We start from the raw sequence: 9,773 nt of genomic DNA, 5'->3' as shown, positions 1-9,773 counted from the left end.
AATGAAAGTTTGTTATGTAGATCGGCACCGTCCATCTTGTCATAGCTGCGACGAGAGATCTTTAGCATCGTATTTGCTGGGCGCTGTACTTTCAGCTTGAAGTGGACGAGACTATGGTCAGAGATGAGCGAGTTATCAGTTCTGACAGAATGTAGATGCTGGTCAGTTGTTCGAGTCACGAGAAGATCAAGAGTGTGTCCTTTAACGTGGGTAGAAGTGTGAACATGCTGTTGTAAGCCCATACACTCCAGCAAATCATGCAGTTTGAATGCGTCTGGCGAATTGGTGTCATCAACATGGAAGTTAAAGTCACCTGCGATTAAGAGGTGTCCGGGCGATGGTACTTCGCTCTCAAGAAAAGATGTGAATTCCGCAATAAACTGATTTGTTGTAGAAGTGTTCTTCGATGAGTGTGGTGGACGATATAAGACATGAATGTTCAGTAGCTGACTAGACGAACGCACAGTAATACCCAACGATTCAAAAGACTGGAATGTGCAACATCGTTTTTCGATGACCTGAAGGTTGGAACGTATTATGACAGCCACGCCGCCGCCCCTACGTTTCATGCGATGATGTTGATGGATGTTATACCCGCTGATGGAAGCATGAAATTCGGCAATTATGGGATCATCGTCACATTTTAGCCACGTCTCAGTGATGATTAAAATGCCCAGGTTATCGTTGATCAATATAGATACTATAGCGCCGATCTTCCCATTGACAGATCGAGCGTTCCACAACGCAGCATTCAGTTGAAGTTTTTGAACACTCAAAGACAATCTTGGGACTTTTACATAAAAGGATGTCGTTTTTTGGCAGCTGGGGTTGCTGTTCTGCATGTTGTTATCCTTTGAATGGCTTCGTGCTTGTTTTCTAAAACTGGAACAGCATGTACGGTGATCGGAATCTGCCGCAACACCCTTGTTGAAGAAAGTTGAAGCTTCCTATAGGTGCGATTGCTGGTATTGAAATCGTTGCTTCCAAATTCCAATTTAAGTACAATCAATCTCATACCCCAGGAAAAAGGAATACTCAACCTAATAATGACATTTGCACCTACTTTGAAAGTGATGAAATAGACAGTTTCAAAGACGAAATTTTGACCAAAAATGGCAAAAATTGCCAATGACTAATTCTGCAAATTTCGCCATAATTTTAATGGATCATATTATGTTCATCCTTATGACTGTTAGGAACCTGTTAACTAAATTTTAAAACGATAGGACCATTAGTGTTAGAACGATTTTTGACAAAAAAGGAAAAAAACCCAGTCAATATTGAAATCACATCAATACAGCTAAACATGTTTGGCCTAAGATCATTAATAACCAAGTATGAGAATAATCGGATGGTCAATCCCTTACTTCTCGATTTTGACCATTTTTACATTTTGTTCATGTTCATTTTGACAACGCGGCGCATTTACAAACATATATAGCACGATTTCATAAAAAGACAGCTTGACTCTTGCAGTTGTTCTTAAGATTTTGCTGTGAACGGACATACATACATACATACATACATACATACATACATACATACATACATACATATATACATACATACATAAATACATACATACATACATACATACATACATACACACACACACACACACATACATATATACATAATACATACATACATACATACATACATACATACATACATACATACATACATACATACATACATACATACATACATGCACACACACATACATACATACATACATACATACATACATACATACATACATACATACATACATACATACATACATACATACATACACATACATACATACATACATACTACATACATACATACATACATACATACATACATACATACATTTTTCAACAATATAACCCCCCCCCCCAATTACCATATGTATGGCAAATGGGAGATAAAACGAAATGAATAATTACTCTACGACACAATACTGAATTACTTTCCTCTTTCATTAATATACCTCATTACACTTAGAGGACATCATTTGTTCCTAATATTGCATATTATAATTCTTGTAGAACACCGATGCTTCCAATATTTTCTTCAGGATTGTGTGTACATGAAAATCCTTAAGAGGGTCACCCTTCGGGCTGGTAACACAATCGCTGGTGTCATTGTAGTTTGCGATTTTAAAGATGCTTCCCAGGTCAATGCCGACCTTTGTGGAAATTTCGTCTGTCTTCTGCTTTATTTTTTCTTCATTCATTTCATCAATGTGTGTAATAATCACGAAGGTTGGGATTACTCCACCTGTGAAAATAATTTCTCAATTACTTTGCGACTAGTTCCGATGTAACATGCACAGTTAGTAAAACTTCTATAAAATTCATTGTCCACGTTAGTATTGTTGAAGAAGCATTTATAAATCTGTAAATTTATCCATTAAAACAAAGTGGCAATATTCCTGGCTTCGGGTAAGGAAAAATTTCGCAAAATTATTATTATACCAAACATCTCTCAGAGATTTCCCTTTTATGTTTGCTTTGCTCCATCTTGTTCACATTTTCAAAGAAATTGCATGTCAAAATCTGTTAGAAGTGTTTTCAAAGGAAATGGGATAATAGTCGTTACCTAGATTGCCCAACTAAGTATTCGCCATCATTTTAAAGTCAGCAATAATCTTTTGCGACATTTTTGCAACATTTAACATTTATATTATTGAATTCTAAAATGAGCATGGGAGTACAATGATCGAACGCACAATTTACGGAAACTTTTCGGCAAAGTTGAGAAGTTAGTGGTTGAAGTTGCTAAGCTAAATCCGAATCACTTAAAAAGATGTGTCCCAGCTCACATGTCCCCAATATTCGATCGCGACCCTTCGAAGCAGTTTTTCATGAAACCCTTTCAAAACCTTTTCTGTCCGAATCATCAATGCCCCATTGAATGCTCTTACACACAAATATTAGGATCCTTTCAATCGGCACCTTTAATATGCATGTTTAATGGAAATATTAAGGTATACGAAAGCTATATTAAATAGGCAGTTAATCACTTGTTCGCTTGTTGTCTGAGACTGCTCGATCACAGTAACACATTATAAATACAATACTTCTCAACTCCCGTTTGAAGATAGAGCAGCACATACATTTGACTCACAAAGTGGACATGAATCACGAAATCTATGCTCTGATTTATAATTAACTCAAGTATCTCTACAGTGAAGCCTACTGTCGCCAGTCGTGTCCTACGTCTCACCTGGTGCTAGAGCGCACCGTAGAAACGAGTTATCTGAAGTTTAATCTATAGACTATGGATTTTAATGGTAGAACGAATATTTTCGTCAAAATACCATGATAGTAAATACCCCAACTGTGTTCATATGATGATCATGACCATGCTATTTACCCTCTAATTGTACCAAAACCTTGTCAATGTCCTCAGGAAAGATGCATATTTTTTGCATTTAAAAAATACATCAAGGACAGAGAACAAAGATACGCCCCACTCTTGGATACTGTGATGGCATAGTTTCATCATCTAGAATTAAAAGTAATTCAAATGTTTGATTTTAGGGATACTGTATTTCTCAATGATGTCTCCTCTTCCAAATTAGTTTTACTAGAAATAACAGTTATAACCGTATTTCTTTATTTACAATTTTGGGAATTTCACAGTAAATAACGTTGTCTCTTTGATAACGACCTCTCTGTCCCAAGCAATGAATTCAGAGAATGATTTTAATATTCAGTCAAAAGTGAAATAATTTTCTAGATTATTTTTTTTTATCGCCGGGAGGGGGGGGATCATGGCAAAGGAGTGAAAACTTTAAAGTGTGATAGATAATTTACTTAAAACCATTATTTTATATAGCACATAAAATCTTGCGAAGTTGAGTTCTCAAAAATTACTTTCACTTAAGTATCATCGTTCGAGCCTCAAAATCAAAGCTGGGGACCATTTCAAGGGATTGTAGTTAAATAAAAATACCCCTTATAATTGCTTTCATCCCATTCAAATTGTCATAAAGTACTCTCATATCAAGAAGAAAATCCTGTTAATTTATATATCTGGCAGAGTAGGTTTTCATAACTACTTAACGTTATAAACAAATTTTGGCTTTATTTTGACATGAGTGAAACATATTTTTACGCATTATCAAAAGGCAAGCAAATTTTGATTTAGAGTAGCATTAATCCAGAGCTTTATGATACTGGAGATTTGGAAAGTACATAACATACAAAGACTGGCTGAACAATACAATATATCACATGTTATGATACTAACATGCTGAAAAACCCTAGATATTTGGAACTCAACTCAACTCAACTCAACTCAAACACTTATGGCAACCCGAAGTGTGCTAGTGACCCTACAAGTAACATAGCGATAAAGTTCAAAAGATCCAATGCAATCAAGATACAAACTTTCTAGAAGCTGTAAAAGTACACCGAAAAGAAAAAGAAAACAGTAAACGTTTGGTTACAAACTCAATTAATACATACTTTGCACAGACCTATTTAACATATTATATTTAGCAATTTAGTATTCGTGACAAAGATACATGGACAATTGCTGAAAGCTTGACTAGATATGCAAGAATTATGCAAAGGAGGTGAAGATATCCTTGAAGGTCTTGAAGATTAAGAACATCCTGAGTGTTGAGGCCAAATTTCTAAGTAAAGTTTTGCAGTATAGCGCCCTCTTTTCTCTATCACTTTCGATGCTCTTTTGTTTTGTGCTGACCTTTGACCTCTGGTCAGCGCGCCATGCTTCCTTTGTTTTTGTGTGAAGTGAAACAGGTTTGTTTCTTCGATTTGTAAACTTGATGGTTTAATGCATCAAGTTAAAGGTTTCAAGATACAGGAATGGTATGTAGCAGTCTAATATTCGACGGTGTTTACAACGATGTGTTTTTGAGAGTACATCTGACGATACTGAGCAATTCTGGGCGATTTTTCTGTGTATTGAGTCCGGCAATGTGACTAGCTGTGGTCAGCTCATAGCAGTTTAACAGATGATTTATGTGTTTACATTCTACGCTAAAAGACTTTCAAAATTACGTATTTGAGTATTGATTTTCGCGTTGTGCAATCCATTAGGCATTTTAGTACATGTTAGTGCGGCAAATTTGTTACAGTGTATACATTAACCAGGCTTTGATTGAAAGTTTCACATACTGAAAAAAAGGTATATTTGCCGTATGTAAATGCCTGCCACTACTTTTGTGTATTTGATTTATAAGCCACTTTTTGATTATTTTACTTTCCCAGTGTATTTTCGACAGTCAAGAGAATATAGATGTTAGTACCTTTGATTGGCGGCGTTGGGAAATTGTTTCAGTGAGAATTAGTCTATTCTTATGTCTTTTTGTCCATACATATACCACCCACTGTTTCAAAGTATAGTCTGAAGACACTATCTTTTACAAATGAAATGGGGTCATGCCTACTAAGTTTGAAGGACAAGTAGACCCAGTGATTACTTTGTGATTTTTCTGTTGTGTATTTTTTCAGTTATCATACTTTATCATAACGCATTTTTTAGATGGTCAATGCGCATTAAAGACAATATATCCCTGAAGTTTGAGCCTCCATGTTTTCATTGTGGTTGAAAGGGACGCACATCCTCATTAACGAAACAGTTCTGTTGGTGAGGGATATTCTCCAAAATCGAAGACGACCAAGATCTAGGTCACTAACTCCTAAGGGGCAAGAGTATGCCGAAGAGGTAAAGTACAAGGCTCTTTGGGAAGCATGGAGAGGTCTGAAGTCTGTATCAGAGGAGATAAAATCTCTGACAGCAGAAAATCCGCCTATAGAAAAAGCAAAGGACATTTACGCTAAGTAGATGGACAAATATTAGCAATTTTTGAATGCCAATGATAAGCATTGTGCGTTGTTGCGGAAGATGCTCGTGCTGAACACTTTGAACGTTGGTATGATGAAGGGATGTTTGGGTAACAAATGTGAAATCCAAATAGAGAATTGTTTTCTAGTAAATCAGAGGAGCAACAAGTTATCAGACCAGCAGGGTACTCAGTCACCAAGGCAGGCTCTTTGGCAAATTCTAAGGCATCAATGAAAAGCAAGATGTCTTCAGTGAAGTTAGAAGTAAAGGCGAAAGAGTTAGAGTTACAAGAAAGAGAGAAATTGATAAAAGATAAGCAAGCTCTTGAAAAGAAATTGAAATTGTTAGAAATAGAACTACCGCACCAGGCAGAGTCACACGAGATCCAGACAAAGTTAGCCGTGTCTAGAGCTTTAAGTCAGCTCTAGGTGAGGTTGAAAGTGATATTGGCAGCCAGTCTGTTGACAGTGAAAAGAGTGAGAACAATGTTTCAAGCGAAGAGCATAAGCCTTCAAACCAGTGTCATGAGAATGACCATATGGAAAATAAGACAATGGCAAAGGTTGAAGTGATGCCTAGGAAATCAAAGGTCCCTGACAAGGTGCTCAGCGATTTGATTGAAATGCAGAAGCCGAAACTTGAAATAACAGAGTTTGATGGTGACTGTTTAAGATATGGCAGACGATCCAAAAGCCCTGGATGAGTTTACAGTGTTTTTTGAAAGAATGTGAAGCTGCTACCCGTCGTGTTGGTGGTTTTGGTGTGCTTGAGTATTCAGAGAACTTGAAGCACATTTTTCAGAAGTTGTCTATCCATATGCATGATTAGTGGAGAAGTGTTGTCCAAAGCCCTCGTGAGAAGCAAAAGAGTATGGTTACAATGACCTTCTAACGTTCTCAAGTTAGAAGCAACTATCTTACTGATCCAATATATGGCAGAATAACTTGGTTTCGGACAAAAGACAGAAAAGAGAACCGCACAAAGCGCAAGGTTGTTGCTGCAACAAATGTTGAGAATGTGGTCTGAAATATTGGTATTGTTATGGACCACTTTGCCAAGCCAGTTGTTAAAAACTTGAGACGATGACCCTGAAAGACAGGAGAGACTTGGTGAGAAGTTTGAAGGTGTTTTTCAAGTGTTTCAGAAAGGGACATGTTGCAACTAGATGCAAATGAAAGATAGCTTGTCATGTGTGTAATGGTAATCACCACAGGGTCTTACATGATTTCAATCAACAAAAAGAGCAGAAGAGTGACAACCAACCTACCAAAAGTGCAATGACTGCTGATCAGCCAATGAGCGCTCATTGTGCAAGTGGTGGTGGTTGTACTATGCCAATTGCTCCAGTGAAGGTGATTTTAGGGTCTAAGACAGAAAGATGTAATGCATTTTTAGATCCTGGGAGTAATGTATCGTTCTGCACTGAAGGTTTAGCGCAGAAGTTGCAGGCAGCTGGTACCAGGATGACTCTTACCATGAAAAGAATGGGTGCTGCATGTGAATTTCCGACACGGGTGATATCTGGTATGAAGATAGAGGCCATCAGTGGTGAAATGGTTCCAGTGCAACTGCCTCCTATATTTACAAAGGCAAGTTTACCTGTTGAGGAGTGGCACATACCTTCACAGAGGGATATTTCTGCCTGGGAACACCTCAGCAATATTGACCTCCCTAGACTGAAGATCAACAGCAGTATTGATCTGCTTATTGGCAACAATGTTCCAGCAGCCTATGCACCTATAGATGTGAAGACAGACCTACCAGGAAGTCCTTATGCTACAAAGACTCCTCTACGATGGGGTACTTGGGGTGTTAAGAAGACTGGAAAGGGAAAGAATTGTAGCAATTTTGTCATTGCTGACAGTAGTCTGGAGAAGTTGTATAAACAAAGTCTGAACTAGAGAGAAGAGTAGATGATAGAAGAGAGATGTCCTGGGAAGACAAGCGTTATATGGAGGTGATGGATAGTTCTTGTAAGATGTTAATGTCATTACCAAGTGGGTGGTCTGCCCAGAGATCAAATGTGAGTATACCCAATAACTGACTGATGGGAGAACTACGGTTGAAAGATCTGCAAGTGAAAATAAATAATAATCCCCAATTCAAAGCAGATTATATTGACTTCATGGAGAAAGTAATTGCCAGTAGATATGCAGAAGAAGGTTCAGATGGACAGAAACCAAAGGAGGGAAGAGAATGGTATATACCACATCATTGGGTGTACCACCCTAGAAAGCCGTATAAGATGAGTTTTGTGTTTGATTGTGCGGCAAAGTGCAGTGGGATATCCCTGAATGATGTTCTGCTTCCTGGTCCAAATCTGAAGAATGATCTTCAGAGAGTGCTGATGAGGCTTAGAGAGTTTCCAGTATCCTTCTCAAGTGACATTGAGTGCATGTTCTATCAAGTGAAGGTGCCTGAGAGTCAACGAGACCTGCCGAGATTATTATGATTGCCAAAAAGCGATAAGAGTCAGAAGCCTAAGGCATATCGTAGGGGTGTGCATTTGTTTGGAGCGGTATCTGCACCATCATGCTGTAATTATAGCCTCAGAAGAACAGGTGCAGACAACAGATGTAATGGCAGTCAAGAGGCAGTCGACATTCTTCATAATAATTTCTACATGGATGATGGACTATAGTCAGTTGAAAATGTTAAAGAGCCATTCACTTGGTAAGTGAGCTGAAGGCTTGTGCAAGAAGGTCGGCTTCAACCCAAACAAGTGGTCAAGTAATGAGAGAGAGAGGTGTTGAAGGAAATTCCAGTGATGGATTGAGCTAAAGAGCTGATAGACCTAGACCTGGAACATCGCAGCTTCCTGCAGAGAGAACACTTGGGGTGTTACAGAATGCAGAGACAGATGAGTTCCAATTTAAGTGCCAAATAAAGGAGATAGAGGGGACAAGAAGGGCCATGCTCTCAGTATTAAGCTCGATCTATGATCTTTCGGGGTTTATAGCACCCCTTCTCATTCCTGCAAAGACTGTGCAAACAGGAAGCTGGATAGGATGACGAACTAAGTGATGATATATTTAGAAAGTGACAGACCTAGAAAACGAGCATCCAAGACTTGGAAGAAGAAAAGTTTCCTTGATGCTGTGTGCCAGCAGAATTTGGAAATATGACATAAAGAGAGTTGCATGCCTTTGCTGATGCCATCGAAATTGGATATGGTTGTGTTATCTACACAAGACAGATAATGTAAATGGAGACATACATTGTTCATTTGTCTTTGCCAAGGCAAGAGTGACTACTTTGAAGAAGGTGACTATACGCGATTAGAACTTATGGCTGTGGCATTAGCAGTGAGAATGGTCCCTATAGTTCAAAGAGAGTTAGACTTTAAGATTAACAAGGCTCTGTATTGGACGGACAGCACAGCAGCTCTGAGATATATCATGAATGATAGAGCAAGATACCAAACCTTTGTTGCAAACTGTGTTCAGGTCATCAGAGAAGCTTCAGTTCCCGAGCAGTGGCACTATGTGGATACCAAGGTGAACCCCCCAGACTTGGCGTCAAGAGGTGTTCAGACAACCAGAGAGCTGAACGACAGTAATTGACTTTGTGGACCAGACTTTCTGTTGCAAAAGGGAAGATGAATGGTCAAAGCAAGTGATTTACATGCAGATGGAGGAGAAAGTGAAGACTAGCTGTGTGACCATTCAGTCTGATGATACTTGAGTCATTGAATCTTTGGTGACAAGAATCTCCGGCTGGTGTAAATGAAAGAGAGTGATGTCCTGGGTTATCTTGGCTAAGAAGAAGTTTTTGAAGTTGATTGAGAGATTAGCAGAGCAAGTTGAAGAATCTATTCTACGTTTGACTCAAAGATGTTAAATGAGAGTGAATTAGCTATAGTGAAGGCCATTCAAAGTGAGGCATACTTTGAAGAGACGCAAGCTCTATCAAAGGGCAAGACGGTCTCTAAGAGAGGTCGGCTTTTCAAATACCATCCTGTGTTG

Source organism: Ptychodera flava, chromosome 17, assembly GCF_041260155.1.
Source record: "Ptychodera flava strain L36383 chromosome 17, AS_Pfla_20210202, whole genome shotgun sequence".
NCBI classification, from domain to species: domain Eukaryota; kingdom Metazoa; phylum Hemichordata; class Enteropneusta; family Ptychoderidae; genus Ptychodera; species Ptychodera flava.
The sequence above is the reverse complement of the archived record's forward strand: the minus strand, read 5'-3'. Positions refer to the sequence as shown.